The sequence below is a fragment of the Poecilia mexicana genome, unplaced genomic scaffold (assembly GCF_051168715.1).
Source record: "Poecilia mexicana isolate PSO_F unplaced genomic scaffold, ASM5116871v1 scaffold_5, whole genome shotgun sequence".
Classification (NCBI taxonomy): domain Eukaryota; kingdom Metazoa; phylum Chordata; class Actinopteri; order Cyprinodontiformes; family Poeciliidae; genus Poecilia; species Poecilia mexicana.
Genome location: NW_028263374.1, coordinates 13942733 through 13958083, shown reverse-complemented (window position 1 = coordinate 13958083; position 15351 = coordinate 13942733). Strand labels below are relative to the sequence as shown.

The 15351-nt window shown below is 38.4% G+C and overlaps 1 long non-coding RNA gene across 1 annotated transcript; it reads right to left on the bottom strand.

Annotated features, from left to right (window-relative positions):
- Nucleotides 1-9172: 9172 nt before the first annotated feature.
- Nucleotides 9173-14126, bottom strand: LOC106931993 (uncharacterized). Its single transcript, XR_001421166.2, has 3 exons — nucleotides 13949-14126; nucleotides 12587-12712; nucleotides 9173-10436 (listed from the first exon to the last, which is right to left on the bottom strand). It is a non-coding gene; the product is annotated as an uncharacterized LOC106931993 (long non-coding RNA).
- Between the last annotated feature and the right edge of the window lie 1225 nt (nucleotides 14127-15351).

Genomic DNA, 15351 nt, shown 5'->3' with positions numbered 1-15351 from the left:
AATATACTTTACTTCTTAAAACTATTTAAATTCTAATTATTTCCTAAAATAATTTTACTCAAAATTGATTTAATCTCTGAAACTAGTTTATGTCTAATTTATACTGATTTAAATATTAGACGTAAAATACAATACGTGTCTATTTCTGTTTTAGAAATTACCTTAAGTGAAGAACATCTGCAGCAGCATCATCACTATCCAGAGATGGTCCCACGTTTGAGGGGCCTGTAATCTTACCACCATTTACATATGGGCCCCTTATTAGTGGAAAATAGGCCCCATAGGGACTGTTAGCGCTCAGTTAGCTATGTAGGGTTGGTGTGAGTCTCTTGATAAAAACTAGTCCATATGGATCCAAAACAGGTTTCACAAAATGAGATTAATTTATTGATATGCCTCCTATCTACATAGACTGTTCAGCTGGTTTTGATGAAATTGTCTGTATTTAAAGGCTCCCTTCTTAGAATGCATCCAGAAAGCATTCACCTTTTCCTCTCCACATTTTGTTATATTACAGATTTATTCCATTGTATTAAATGATTCCTTTATGACAAATACCCCATTATTACAATGTGGAAAAATATTTTAGATTTTTGCATATTTCCTAAAAATAGAAAAGCAAAAAAAAAAAAAAATCACATTTACATAAGTATTCACAACCTTTGTCATGAAGCCCAAAATTTAGCTATGTCCCTCATTCTTGAGAAATTTCTACAAATTAAATGAAGTGCTGGGAAACTTCAGGGTTGAGAAGCTCAGCTAGCCAAGTTTGGTGTTAGCATTAGCATCTTTGCTAAAGTAGTTACAGCTGGATTCAAGCTTAAATCCGCTCTAAGTTGGAGTCAAACTTAAATCTGCTCTAATAAGTTGGAATTGTACACTTTATTCCTGAAAGCCAAGATGATACTTGATTAAAAATATTAAATACATGCTATAATCCGGGTAATGTTCATGTGATGAGAGCTAACCAGTTGAACACCAATAACAATTCAATTCTCTTACAAATAAAAGTTTATTAACAATGAACCTATTTTTGCATTCTCTTTTTACAGCTTCAAAAATAGTCAATTCTGACCATTAGCTAAAGTTTGACTTTAGCTTATGCTAAAGTCAAACTTGCTAGCAAGCTGAGCTTTTAAAGCTTGAGAGCGTTCGTTGTCAGTAAATGCATATCTAGTGGTGCTTTTCAGGAAGAGGTTTAAGGTTGTAAAACTTTATTAGTATAGTAACATTTTATTTTCTCATGATAAACTTTTTTTTCTTTTCTAACATGGGAACAAACTAAATAAAGAAAATTATTTTAATAGTTAGCTAGTCTTACTGTGTCACTACAAATTAAAAATGTGACTGATCTATTTGTCGCATGTTAATTAAACATTTTAGTTGTTAAATGTACATAATTTCTACTCTGAAGTGTTGGATAAGATCTACCCAGCGCCTTGTCGCATCAGTTTTATTGACTGGATTCTAGCTATTTGTTTTAACAGAGTGGCTGTGGTAAATAATAGTTCTCATGGAAGTATCCTGAAGCTGGAATAAAGCCCCCCACATTGATAAACCAGCCTTGTTCCCACTGCACACCCATCTGTCTGTTTGATTGCTGCACAACAGGCTCTTTTTTTTATTACAAAACAGGAAACTGCTCTCCCCGTTTCCTGCTCAGCCCAGCTCCACATCCTTAGCAGCCCATGGACACTATTTAACCGTACATTCACTGTGACTCACCAGCACTGAAGTAAAGACAAAAAAAACTGAATTGTGGTCAGCTGGTGAAGATTTATTACACTAAAAACATGTGTGTAGTGGACCACCGCAAACAAACAACTGCATTAATAAGGGCGGTGACTGTGAGGCTGATCGGTGCAGCTGCAGAGGGGAAAAACAGCTGGCGTGTACTACAGGTTGTTTTGAGCCGTGTATCGCATGAAACTATTTCATATTTGGGTCCATTTGTTTTCGGAGAAGGCTTGACCTCATTTGTAAAAGTGCTCCATTTTTACATTAAAATGGATGAGGATGGCTGCATGTTTCAGATACAAATTTCTCAAAGGGAGGCTCAGAAAACCCGCAAGTCTGCGGTCAGAACCACAGTTCATTCATTTAATCCCTATTTGATAATGCAATTTCACAGTTTCTGAACAGCCTCTTCGCTCCCAGCTTCAGAGTTATGCAGCAATCATTTTCACATAATGTGAAGTGCTGTAGATCTTAAGGAAAGTGCTGTAGATACCTCTGTAGTTGCTCCAGTTTTTGAATAGGAGTACATCGCTCAGCAGACACATTTATATTAAAAATCAGACACTTGGACGACTGGGACTGTAAGTGCAATACATCTGAAGCTTTGCTGCACACTGAGGCTTTCCCCTTCAATAGCAGAAAATGATTAATGCATCACACTTAAAGGGCAAAAGTCAATCCCTCTCTACATCAGGCAGTCGGGCCGTGGCTGCTGGCATATGATTGTCATTCGTTGATAGGCTCCTAGGTACAATAGCTCAGTATGATGTTTTTGAAAGTCCTTATAGATTCAAACAAGAAACTTAAACTTTATGGCTAATTTTAGCCAAATGCACCATAAATGTGCTGTGACTAAGTGGGTGTTCAGCTCATTAACAAACATTATGTGGTTGCACCTCTGGCCTCGTTTTTGTTGGTGCAATTATTGTGTTTTCATCTTGAGTCAATAAAGGGGAGGATGATAAATTGTGCTCCGCGGCCCCAACCAGCACCAACAGATCCTCTGAGAACATCGAGCTCGAATTTATTTCGTCCTGGATGAGCAGCAGCTCTCGCATGCAGACTTACGATCACAACGCTTAGATAAGATACAGGTTGTATTATATTGTTGCCGTGAAACATCATGTAATTGTCAGGATTAGAACAAACCACAGCATTTCAGCATCGTGCGCTTCTATATGATGCAGGAGGAGCGGGGATACCATATTTTCTTTTCTTCATTCATAAAAAGTGAAGCCCAAACATTGCGTGTAAGCAGATTAATAAAACGGATTATAGTGGGGTTGTACGTTAAAGTTCAGGTGCCCAAAGCAGAAAAGGTCAGCACCACACATGAATCCAGTTTATTGTTGAATGTATGTACAACAAAGTTTTTTCATGCTAAGCTTAATCTGCATTTGCACAAATCCATGTGGGACTCGGGCATAAACATAATCATATCCTCTACATACAAGGTAACAAAGGACCTTCTCCACGTTAACTCTTTAAAAGCTTTACCACAAAAATATCTTATTTGGGTTTTGTGTACGTGTTCATGGTTTGTTTTTGACATTTTATTTGAAAACAGTGGCTAAGAAAATGCCCAATAAGGCATCAGTTTTACGTTTTATGCTCTGCCACAGCTTGTCAGTTAGATTCACCAGTAGGTCTGAACTTTGACTGGACCATTCTAATGTGTGAATCCATTGCATCACACAGGCTGTGTGATTACGGTAACTTTTCTGCTGCAGCTTCTAATAGGTTTTCTTCCACTTTTGTCCTTTATTTAGCTCAATTCGACTTCTTAACTTGGTTAGCTTTCCTGTTCAGACTGAAGAAGAGCATCTTTGCAGCATGATGCTGCCACCACCATGTCTCACAGTGAGGAAGGTGTGTTCATGGTGAAGTTTTAGTTTTCCATCAAACAGCATTTTAAGCATCTTTGAGTGTCCCAAAAAGCCACTATATAATTCTGATGTATAAATATTTTGCATCTGGCCCAGATCTTTCCATTCGGGTCTCAAACCACAGATCAAGTAGCCAAATGAGGAGTGTGTCAGTCGATATTACAAATTCATTGTGTTTACCCTGTAACAGGTAGAGGACAAGGCAAACATTTTTGAGAAGTCTGACCCTGAGGTCGCTCGTTGTTTGTGGGTCTCCTGTTTACGTCAGGCGAGGAAGGAGAGCGTCTGCTCCTCTCTCCCGCTCCGAGGTGGAACAATAAGACTGGGACTTAAAAAAGGAACTCCATCTTGATATAGTCCTTCCTGCGACTGTTTTCTAGTCTTTCAGCAAAGAGCGCACAGGGTGTGGCCACTGAATTTAAAAAGATAATCCCAGACAGTTTCAACTTCCACCTCATTGTCCTGCCGTTTTACATCACTGAAAGTTTAAAGGGGAAGGTTTTACTTTTACTATTTGCAACTTTGCTTTTCATTTTTCTTTTGTATTAAGCGGTTAACACCTCTGATGAAAAAACTAAGCTTGTGTTTGACGTTAATTTTACAGGAATGACATTTTATTTTACGCCCAGCAGACACGTAGTCAACGTTGATTTTTTTATTTTTTCACTGTTTAGTCTTTCGGACATGTAAACTGTCCAGTTGTTGAACCAAGTGGATGCAGGAACAAACCCTTGTGTCTTGGTGGTGTAAATTTAGCTTCCCTTCACATCGAGCTGAGGAAGAAAACACAGCTGGAAGGTTGTTTTTGTTCTTCTGTGAGAATGTTTGTTCTAAGGTGTGTGAGACGTGTGTAATTAAAATTGCGGTTTCCTCGTGAAGCTGCTTTTGCTTTCCAAAGAGTTGAGAACACGGAGGATTTTTAGCAAGAAGCTTATTCAGAGGAAGCAAGTGAGGGCCAAGAATGCGTTTGGAGTGCAGTAAATTAAGGAGCACAGGTAAATCGACAAACTATTTACAGCCTTATGTCAACATTTTCTCACGTTTCGACCAAACGACTGTGAACTGAAGGAAAAATCAGACTTGGTTTAGTTTTGTTTTGCAAACACAAATCTGAAGTGTGGCTCTGATCCCCCTAAAATAAAATACCCTAAAATCAAAAGCCTCCAGTAGAAACTATGATCTCACAATAAATGCAGCCGATTCAATTTTGAGGTTGAGAACATTCTACATTTTCAAATGAATTTAAAGTTGGTGGTTATAACATAACAAAATCGCTAAAAATGAAAGGTTTTAGTACTTTAGCATAGCAGTGTGTGTGCAAGGTTGTCTGGCCCGATGGATTAGGCACAAGCATCCTCGAACGCCCCATAACCTGGATAAAGTTGAATGCGTGTCAGATGAGAGTGTTATTAGTCCTAATTCTCCTCACTTTGCTCAGTAAAGCCTGAATATATCCGTAATAATCTCCACACCTCATCATTATTAAATGAATTGGCTCTCAGTGCCACCAGCTGGCTCTGAATCTATTTGAATATTGGTTGAAACCTTAGAAATAAATACATCCATCATGTTCTTGTCATGTGAAAGCATGAGCAGCCACCTCCTTCATCTGAGCCGGGATCTCACATCTGACTAAAACCACAGAGGATTAACCTGGATTGACCTCGTGTGATGAGTGTTGCGTGTTGCCTTCAAATGCATCTCATAATATGTGTTTATTTGCATGCAGCAGGGGGAAAAAATCCCCCCCACCCCCCAAAAACATTTTCAGCTTTAAAGAGTAGAAATGTAAGTGAAATGACCAAAACCTTTTACAGTTTTTATTAAAAAAGGAGCAGAAAAAACTGTGACAACTCTGCCGCTCTTTATTTAAGGCAAAAATATTCCTCATATTTGTATTTGTTGTACTGGTAGAAAAGTATATTATATTTCCGTAAGGGGCCAACACAGCATATTTTATTCTAGTTTCATAGGGAGGTAAAGGTTAGAATGGCCCATTCAAAGTCCGTTAAATCCTTTTTTGTCTTCACTCTCATGTTCGACTTGAACTTCAGCAAATCATCTTTGCTACATCTATTTGCTGATGCTCTTTCTAACTGGTTGACTTGCTGTTTATGTTAACAGGAGCTAGTGCATCTAACGAAGTGTTCAGTGAAAACTGCCCAGTGCTTTGTGTGTTACAGATTTGACCAGACATAAGCTATTAGATGTACAAAGTAACAATTATTTAATATATGGGTGATATGGGCAGATGCCCAGGGCAGCATTAGAAAGGAGGACACCCAAGAACCACACAAGAAGTAAAACTTAGCAGATAGTTAAGCAGCCTGGAGAACTTTATTATTATTTCTTTTTCTCATGTACAGTGTAACGGACACTGCTTGCTACTGGAAATGTGTTGTGTGGAGCTGCACCGTATTTAATCTCAGATAATTTCCTGTACTTTGATTGGCTGTTGGGGTGGCAGAAGGAGGAGCTTATCCAGGACGCCAATCATGGAAAAGCCACCACTGGCAGTTGCTTTGTTTTTGTTTTATATGTGCGGCAGCCATGTTGAATTTTGACGCTGTGGTTATAGAGGAACGTTTTCCGTTCTGAAGTAAGAGTTTTAACCTAATTATTTCAGTTGGTTTACCCAAAGCATAACTGCAACCCTTTGATCAATACTCACAAGTGATTTATTTTAGGACTGAATGGAAATTATGAGATCATTTGAGATTTAAATTATAACCACAAAAGGATTTTCCTGCCACTTCTTCTCATAATGTTGAAACTAACGTCTCATTCTTTAAGTTTGAAATCCAAAGTTTACTTTTAATTCAGCAAACTGCCATTAATAATGAAGAGGGAAAACAGGGCTAGATTGAGTCTGTTTTTCAGCGACAGCATTAATCTTTTACCGAAGGACACATTTGGATGCAAGCCGTCCCTTAACAGGCGCTGGATCTTACAATCAATACTGGCCACAGGGTTCTGCAGAGAGCGAGGGTGACATCTTTGCTGCCAAGAAAGCTTCCTTCCTCCCTTTACAGCCTCTAATTAAGACGAAGTCGCTAGCTGTCGCATATCACTGTCAGCACACAGCTCACTGTAAAGTTTTACTGATTCATCTTATCCATCTTGCTGACTCAAGTCACTGAACATCTAAATTAACACGGAAAATGTTAGGAAAACCTACATCTTCTTGAGTTTGTCCTTCAAAAGACAACAAGGAAATTGATTACAATTTTTAAAAATCAATATGTGTGAGAAGTAGACAACATTACTCTGGTATTCTTTCTATTGAGTTCAGCTGATAAAGGAGGTCAACTTCTACTTGCTTATATCATTCGGTATGTCTTTCTTTCCTCTTTTTTAACGGGGTTTAAATCATTTTGTCCTGGAGTGGAGATTTGTTTGTATTCTCTACAGCCACATGCTGCAAAGCGTCTGAGCTGAGCGTGGATTCCCCGGATAATTTGGCGACAAACATAAAAGTGTTTTGTAAAGAGAGCCAGGCGGACAGAAATGAGTCAAGATAACTGAAGGTCATTTTGAGTCATGTTGCTGTAAAAACACGGCACCTGTCCTAACGCCGGTTCAATCCTTGTTCTATGCTGTCATATTTAATAAATGAATGTTAATTCATGTCAGTAACACAATTCGCTAAGTGAAGCACATTATATTGATTAACTACACTTAGGCTGAGGTTTTCAAGCCTCTATTTCTGCTGAGACGTGTTGATTTACCACTTGCAGCTAATGAAAACAGGACAATTTAGGTCAGAAAGTAGATCAGAACAAAGCAAAAAGAACATTTTTTTAAAGAGGTATGTTTAATCTGCTAAAAATCTCCCTCCAAAATTTAGGACCCTGACTTTGAAATGAAAAGCAAAACTGACTATTAGGAACGGTGCAAAACTTTGTCCGGGTGAGAAGAGTAAAGTCTTAATTGAAACAACGAGGCAGTTGCACATTATATAGCATACATCTCTTTGTGATGGCTCTTGAAGCAGTTAATTTTTTTTTCTATCGGTGCAATCGTTACAGGTTTTGAGAAGACATGAAGTTCTGCTCTCAGAATAAAAATGTAAGCAAAAGTATTAAAAGTTTTGAGGACAAAAGACATTTTCCCGTTTTCCAACTGAAAATGTGTGCTCTTGGATTATAGCAGAAAAATTCCCCCATGTTTTTCCACCATAGCGTTTCCTTCCACTGAACTTTCCATTATTACCCATTCCGTGAAGCGCCTGCTTCTTCAGCAGTGACTCTTTGTGGCTTCCCCTCTGTTGTGTTATTGACTGTTTTCTGGACAGCTGTTTTGTCAGCAGTCTTCTCAAGCCTTTTTATCGGCCACCGGTCAATTCTCTGACAAACTGAATTTCAGGCGTTCATTAATTTAAAAGAAACCCGTTTAAACAGTTACGGATGAAACATAAGCAAGAAATTAGCCAAAGTTGTCCCTTCAATGTGGAGGTTCAGGAACAACGAGAACTGAGCCGACTGCCAATGAGCCCAGAGCCCCTCTGCGGGTCTTTGTTTAGTTTTTTTTTTTTTTTTTCCTCTTTCACACGGACAAAATTTATGAGGCCATTACGAGTGTGGATGCAGTGTCAACATTACCGCGCTAATATCTTTATCCAGCTTGGTGAGGACGAGGAGGAGGGGTAGGAGGCGGTGGCTGTGAGACGACACACACATGCTCCCTGGAAGACAAACTGTCCCGTAGTACGACACACACACACACACACACACACACACACACACACTTAAATCAGCCTCAGCATCCCAAATGCATTAGCTCCTCACGTTGAGGCTGCAAGCCGGGTAATTAATGCGGTCAAACTATTAGTTTTCACTTAAAAACATGTTTAAGGCAGAGAGAAGCTGGTGAGATTCCAAGAGAATGAAAATCAATGCAGAGCCGCTTGTGGCAACAATCCTGAGATAAACTCAGCCATCTGAGGCAGAGCGCTTATTACGCTGCTAGTGTAACGGCGGCATTCAGAAAAATAAGTCTGGTATTACTGAACTTAATCTCTTATTGTCGGCAAATCCCACAAAATATGAGTGAGAGCGCAGGTTTTAATCCTCGCTCTCTCTTCTAATGATTTCTCTATAAATGTCATATGTTCATATACAGATGTACTCTATTACTGCACACCTAGTAAATGAAAGATCAATTCTCAGATTTGATTGTGTATTTTTATGTGTAGATTAAAACTGTAATGCTTATGAGAACATTGCAGATCTTTTAAATCTTTAGTATTTTTGCTGCCAGTTCCTGAATCCAGTCTCTTCGTTTGCAGCCCGTATCATTTTAACGCATCACTTTGCTGATTATTTACTTATTTTCTTTGTCTCTCCTCCTCTGCGTATTTTTTGTATCGATCCGATACCAAGTAAATACAGAATCAGTAGCGCCAATACTAATGCCGATACTATTTCATTATTATTTTAACACATCATCAAACATCTGAATTTGTGTATTTTTGTGTTTTTTTCTATGAATTATTTTTGCTAAAATGTAGGACAGAATTTAAATAAAGTTTATAGATGTCTACAAAATACTTTAATAATATAATTACATGATAAACAATATGAAAGCAAAAGATATATATGTTTGTTGCTTCCTAAATAAACAAAGTACAAAAAAATTATCGTTTAAGAACAAATCAAAGCAAAATCTTTTTTATGGTGAGTCGAGAAACTACAATACCAAAATAAAATAGTATTTCATGAGGGAATCTGAAACTAAAATATCAATCTGATCACATTAGTATTAAAATTACCGGTATTTTCGGGATTGAAGTATTTACCTTCAATCCAAAAAACCAAAATCTTACCTAGTATTCAAGTGTGCCAATATCTTGGCACACTTGAAATAAGACAAAATTAACTTACAACTTAGTTTTTATTGTCACTTATTGTAATTAGGCTGTTGAATGTGTACATGTTTTTAAATTATCCTGTTAAGTTGCACATTTGTTTTGATCAGAATATGCTATTTTTAATAACTGAATACTATTTTTTAGTCGTAATTCTGTTTTTATGATATTTTTTTAATATTTCTTGTATCTTTGTGTGAATCTACTTGCTTCATTTGCCTGTCACTTTGTTACTGTGAATTTCCCCTCTGTGGGACAATAAAATGTATTTCAATTTCTATTTCTGATTTTACTGTTAGAGCTTCTAAAGGGGTTTTTGAACATCTCTGATGCCATAGGGGCCACAACTGGGCCAGTTTCACAGTATAATTTTGAAAGTAGTTCATTCTACATACATAAACAGATCAGGATTTTTACCTGGAGAACATCTGCAATCACTTCATTTATGTGCAAACCTGAAATCCAATCTTGAAGTTTAAGCTGAAAAGTTTGCGTGTGAATCAAAGCTGTTAAATTTCACCACCACTAGTAGTTAGTTCATGGTCAAAATAAAGACAGAGAATTATCCCCAACATTAACCCAGCTGCCCTGACTTGTGATTGGATCCATTACGAACTCCACAGGCTCTTGTCCTCCTCCATGCGATCCATCTGCTTCAGAGCCCAAACTGCAGCAGGCCTGCTATCAAGCTCGCTGCCACCAGCCTGGTTTCCACGTTGCTGTTTGGCGGCAACGCAGCGGGGGGCGCCAGCAGGGCCTCGTGGCAAGAGGGGTTCAATGGCCGTGATGACATTAGCTCTCATTAAGCTCAGCAACTCATTACAGCGCACCGTGGGGCGATGCTGACCGAAGGCCCCGTGGCTCCTGCTGAAGCGTGTCCTCTCACAGAGTGCAGGTGGTGATGCATGCCACTGCATGTCTATCCACTGATGAGCCATTAAAGGAACCTACAGCAGCAAAACAAGTGCATGTGTTAAGCAGATGACGGAGATAAAGGCAGTAACGTTGTTTACCCTGCGGACACGATTCCTGGTTGGTTAATTGTAGTCACAGGAGTTGAAGATAAATATTCACACCCTTTGTATTCTTTTCAGATGTTGCCACATTACAACCATAAACATATTTTATGTGACAGAGCAGCACAAAGAAGCACATTGGTGAATGTAATTAGCTCCAATGATTCAACACTTTTTTGCTGCAAATCTCTACCAGCTTTGCACATCCAGGGGCTGAAACTTTTTGCCCCTTCATTTTTATTTCATTTATTTGTTTATTTGCTTAAATAGTGTCAGGCTGGATGAAAAACATTGGTGAAATATTTCAGCTCTTTCTAAGATGGACTCGACTGAATTCAAGTTTATTTAATCAAGGACAGCACAGTAAACAATGTTAGAAAAACAAAGCAAACGTTTTATGAAGGTTTTGTAGCCACAGGCTAATTTGCAAATCCAGCCTGGACTTTAAAGGAGTCGTAATGTCATTTTATAGCACAATCAAGTAACTATGTTACCTTCAGTTGTTATAAAATGCTGTGTATATCAACTATGACTTAAAAGACTTCAAAATCTGACGCCTTGAAATTGGCCTCTGTCTCTTTAAGAAGCTCCTGATCTTGTCAGCACTCCGCCTTCAGCGCATCGTCACAACATTTCTCTGTTAACCGTTTGCAACCACATTTGGGAGCATTGGACTACAAAGTAGCTCCTCAATCTGCACAGATAGTTTTCCTCCACAAATGTTCATTTAAACCAGCCAGAAAGTAAAAAAAAAAAAATTGGTTTCATCTGACTGGACCAGTTTCCTCCACATGCTTGAGTTCTATTAGCATTGCAGCTGAGCTCTTTCCGTTTTCAGAAGACGGATTGAGCAGATCTCTGTGAAATGTTTAAAAACAGGACATCCTTTCGTGATCCAACTCTGCTTGCAAAACAGCTGTATGTCCACTGAGTTTACATTACACACAAGTGAACTGGTACTTACTACTTGGGTAACTTCTGAAGGCAATGAGTTGCACTGGATTTTATACGTTGGAGTAAGCAGGGACTGAATACAAATGCATGCAGAAATAGAAAATAATGTGTAGTTTCTCTTCCTTTTCACTGTTCTGATTCTTTTTGTTGGTCGATCAGATAAAATTGCAATAAAATACCTTGAAGTTTGATGCAGGGTGAGAAATTGTGAAAAGTTCACATGGTATGTATGGCTTTATTGATTCTAATATAATAATTTTTTGTAAAATAATTATGTATTCAACATATAAAAGTTTGATTAAATCGGTGAATAGTGTTACGTTTCTGAAACTCAGCATAAGACGGAGATGAGATGATGGATTCAGAGAGAAAACAGGATCTGTTTTAGACTGACATGTTAGAAATTAATTTCTTCGGACATTAAAATCTTCCCCTTAGATTTAATCTGCTGCTGGTATGGAGTCAAAAGCGAACCTAAAAACATAAAACTGTTGTATGTATTCTTGAGTTTATAGATGTAGTCTAAAGTTACACTGTTCATTTATGGTGAGCTTTCAAAAGCTTTATTTTACTGAACTTATATTTGTCTCGTCTGCCCCAGAGTTAGAAATTTATGAGTTTGATTCCCTTTCCCGGTTGACAGATTCAGTCCCCAGCTGTGTCATTGAAAGTCTGCATCATAAAACTGCCTCAAAGATTAAAAGCCTCTCATAGAGGAGCAGGTTAGCTCCCTGCGCATCTGCAGGTTTTAAACATGTCCGATTCTGTAATTGTGCGAGCCTGTTGCAAGAAAAGCAAGTGTGTTGGCTGAGGAGAGCAGTCATTTAATCCGTCGTGCTGAAAGTCGTTGCGTTTTTATGCTACAGAGAGTAAATAAGTGGATTTCAGCAAAATGGTTAACATTTTGCACGGGCTAAAGAAAATGAGGATTAGCAGAGAATCAATTCAGGGCAGATTCAGGCAGAAACAAATAAAGTAAACAAAGGACTTTTTGCACGAAGTGACCTTCAGATGGATTCTTTGACTCCCTGAATCCCACTGGGAGGGAAAGCATTTTATCCAATCAAAGCTTTTTTTATATACAAGATATCCATCGCAGCTTGTTGGATCGGCTGTTCCCTGTTTACCTTTTATCTCTGTATAACTGCGTTAACACGGGACCAGACCCGGCCTGTCCCAGCCAGGAACCCTCAAAGAAGGAGAAGACGCAGCACCAGAGAGAGACGGGCAAAACGTTCAGCTCAGGCTTTAAGCTAGAAAACAAAGGAAGCTTTAGAGATAAGACAATACAATTCTATAAATAAAGCTAAATCAGGTCTGAAACATTCTCCAAATACATTTCCTCCTCTGAAAGTAGCAGGTTACAAATGTTTTTGACTATAGCAGACTTAAAGTCCTAGTTTTCCTGTGGTGAACTTCAACCAGGCTGCCTTGTGCTCAACTTAGAGATTTGACCTCATTGCTCAAAAACATGAAGGCCGACTGCAATGAAACGGAGTGCAGAGAGCTTATTCCTATCGTTCTTGGTGATTATGAGCTACAAATCAAAAAATAAGTTTCTGAGACAATTTGACTACAACACAAGCCCACTAAAAAGGAGTTTTGTTTCAGAAATGTAACATTCTGTGATACTCCATCTGTTGACGGGATAAACCACAAGGAGAGAAAACCACAACAGGTCGTCGTTCAAAATGCTGGCTGTCCACTGTATCCAAACATATTCATGGAAAATTGAGTGGTAGGAAAAAGCATGAGAGGAAAAATGTGCTCAAGCAACAGCTGTCTATTTAAGGCCTCCTCGACTTCAATTAAATTTACATCTGGATCTCCAGCACAGGCAGTTTACTGGCTAATAGAAATGTCTTTAAAGTGGAAAAAATGTAGGTATAAGACAAAGTATTAGTTTTTGTAGAGCTTAAGGCCGCAATCGAAGCATCCTGGGCCTCCATAACACCTCAGCAGTGCCACAGGCTGAAAGCCTCCACGCCACGCCGCATTGAAGCAGTCATTTCTGCAAAAGGATTCCCGACCAAGTATTGAGTGCATAACTGAACATAATTATTTGAAGGTTAACTTTTTTGGTATTAAAACGCTTTTCTTTTATTGGTCAGATGAAATATGCTAATTTTTTGAGACAGGGATTTTGGATTTTCATGAGCTGTATGCCAAAATCGTCAGTGTTAAAACAATAAAAGACCTGAAATATTTCAGTTGGTGTGCAATGAATCTAAAATATATGACAGTTTCCTTTACAAGCGATTACTGTTAGTAATTCAGTGGTTGCACCTACTATCCCGCTCTTTCCCACCGCTACAGTGTGTGCTAACCAACTAGCATCATGGCCTGTTAGCTACTTCCTCTAGCCGCTGCTGGCTCCGAAACGCAACAAAACTCGTCTAATATCTTTTAACACATTTCCTTAAACATTCCTCGAACAGTACCAAATAATAAAAGTACTTAGCTAAAATAAACTTCAGTGTTATTCTCACCTGAAAAACAGCATGCAAATGAGCACACGGGAGACGCAGTCTGTGCTACTCCAACGAACCTTACCACAGGGGCCGCGTTTCATTGGCTAATGCCCATTTCACGTCACAGCGCAGCTACCACGTGCGTGACCGTCTCACAAACACAAGCCACAGTAGTAAACACATGCTAATGTACATTGTGGACTAGCAGACTGGCAGAAAGTTTTTGCGTCAGGACTCGAAAAAGAATGGTTCTCCACTGTCAGTGAGGTATCTGTACAGGCGATGTCAGGTATCCTGATCGTATTTGTGGAACTAAAATTCAGATTTCCAAAATCTGAAACGGAATGCCTTGCTTGGCTCAAAGCTTGCGCACAACAGCTGTGTTGTGCTCAAGGAATAAACCTTAGGCGAACCACCAAGCGCAGATTTTTCTGCAGATGAGAACCAGGAGGAAGTGCGTTCAGACCCCAGCGAAGTGCTGGTAATTTAAGTGAAGCTGCTTAATTTACTTTATTAAAAGATATTGAGGCCACAGTCAGTGGTTTTTGTCACTACGGAGAAAAATGTAGATACATTTATCTGCTTAATTTGTGATGGGATCTGGATTCACTAAACCGCATAAAATGCGACTAAATAGCCGACGTTAATATGATTGTAATTTCACGGATAAAAATAGTACATGACCGATTTTTTTATGTTGCCGGTGTTACGTCAATCCGCGTTTCCCCATCAGATACGGTTCCCCCTTCGTCTTCTTGCCGCTCCGCCCCGCCCACGCGGCAAAATAGGCGCGTGCTCGTGATGAGCACTGAGAAAGCACGCGCGTGGCAAGCACGCGCTTGTTCGGCGCGCTTGTCTGAGGAACTACGGACACCGTGAAAGCTCAAACAACATGTTTCGGCAAAGTTGTCACACTTTCTTCACGTTTTTGCGGGAAACTAATAGTAATAATACTAATAATTATAATAAATATAATAAATATATATGTTATACATATTATGATTATAATAAATAATATATATTTTATACATATATTATAATTATAATACATAATATATGTTATATATATATATATATATATATATATATATATATATATATATATATATATATATATATATATAATAATTATAATACATAATTTATGTTATAGTTATAATTATAATATATATATGTTGTATATATTATAATTATAACATGTTGTATATATTATAATTATAATAGATAGATAGATAGCATAATACTATATGAATTAAAAACAGGGCAATGCAATTTAATGCTCAATATTACCCATCAGATACCGTTTTCCCTGTTTTACAGTGGGGGAACGCTATCTGATGGCCATAAATCTCCCTTCAGATACCGTTTCCTCTGTCTTAAAGTGGGGGAACGCTATCTGATGGCCATATTTCACCCATCAG